Source organism: Talpa occidentalis, unplaced genomic scaffold, assembly GCF_014898055.3.
Source record: "Talpa occidentalis isolate TD23 unplaced genomic scaffold, MPIMG_talOcc4v2.1 talOcc4.15, whole genome shotgun sequence".
Taxonomy (NCBI): Eukaryota; Metazoa; Chordata; class Mammalia; order Eulipotyphla; family Talpidae; genus Talpa; species Talpa occidentalis.
The window spans coordinates 52334742-52336278 of NW_023601543.1; positions in this window are offsets into that span (position 1 = coordinate 52334742).

A 1537-nucleotide genomic window follows, 5' to 3' on the forward strand; every position below is an offset into this window, starting at 1 on the left:
CACTTTGAGATCTACCCATATAAAAACAATGGATATCACAGAACGGGGGGAGGGGGGAAGAGTGAAAGGAACAGAAAATAAAAAATGATAGAGGAATATTTCTCAAACCTGGAATATATACAAGTTCATGAAACCAAAATAATACCAGGTTGTCTAAATGTAATGAGACCTGCACAAAAACAGACAGCCATGAAACTATTAAGAATTCACAAGACAAAATAATAATAAAAATAAAAACAGCTAGAGAAAAAAAAACAACAGGTAAGCTATAAAGAAAATCCCATCAGGCTGACAACAGACCTCTTGGCGGACACTCTGTGGGCAAGGGAGAATGGAATGATGTATTCAAAATATACAAGGACAAAAATTACCATCCAAGAATACTATATCCAACAAGAAGTTCCTTCAGATATGAGGGAGAAATAAAGGCAAGAAGAACGTGGGTGAGTTTGCCAAAACTAGACCTCCCCTACAAGAAATATTGAAATAGATTCTCCTTAAGTCATCACTTAAGGAGAAGAAAATCTAGGAGAAGAAAATCCACAAAAAACTGAATAAGGGAATAAATAGAATCAGAAAACTAAAGAGAAACTGGCAATAACAAATCCTTGTGTATCAATAATCACCCTAAATGTAAATAGAATTAATTCATCAATCAAAAGACTCAGAATAACCTGTTGGATAAGAAAACAAACTCCTGGGCCTTCCCGGTGGTGCAAGGGGTTAAGCACCGCACTATGAGGCAATCCACAGCCTCTGCAACACGAGTTTGATCCCCGGCCGGCCAGGGAGAAACCCACATGACGCAGCAGACCTCTCCTGCCTCGCCTGCTGCTCCTCTCAGCAGTGTATTTCAGTCAGCCTGCTTGTTCTATTCCCCACTCTGTCTCTGTGAGTCCTCTCAGCCCCCGCATCTCCAGTCTGTACCCCAGCTCTTTTATGCATAAATAAATAAATCTTTTTTTAAAAAGAAAACAAACTCCTTATTCTGTTCTCTCGAGTAGACCATCTCAGCCCTGAAAGTGAACAGACTTGAAGTAAAAGGTCAAAAAATAACAATACAAGCAAATGGGACCCTATAAAAGGAAAGGTCAGCCATATCCGTAATAGATAAAGTAGACTTCCAGCTAAAAAGGCAACAAGAAGAGACACAGATGAACATTATATGATGATTAAGGGATAGATGCCAGGAAAATATAACACTCATCAACATATACACACCGAGCAAAGAAGCATCAAAATATGTAAGGCAACTATTATCAAATTGGAAAGCAGACATTAGCAGCAATACAATAGTAGTTGTAGTCTTCAACACCCCATGTTTAGCAATGGAAAGATTAAAAAGAAAGAAAAGCAACAAATAAACAATAACCTTAAATAAAGAATATGACAGCATGAGTTTAATAGAAATTTACAGAACACTGCATCCCAAAGACCTGAGTACACATTATTCTTTTTTTTTAATTTAAATTTTATTTTTATATTCCCCATACAATTACAACCCCCTTATTTTGACCCCAATCCCTCCTTTCCCTGA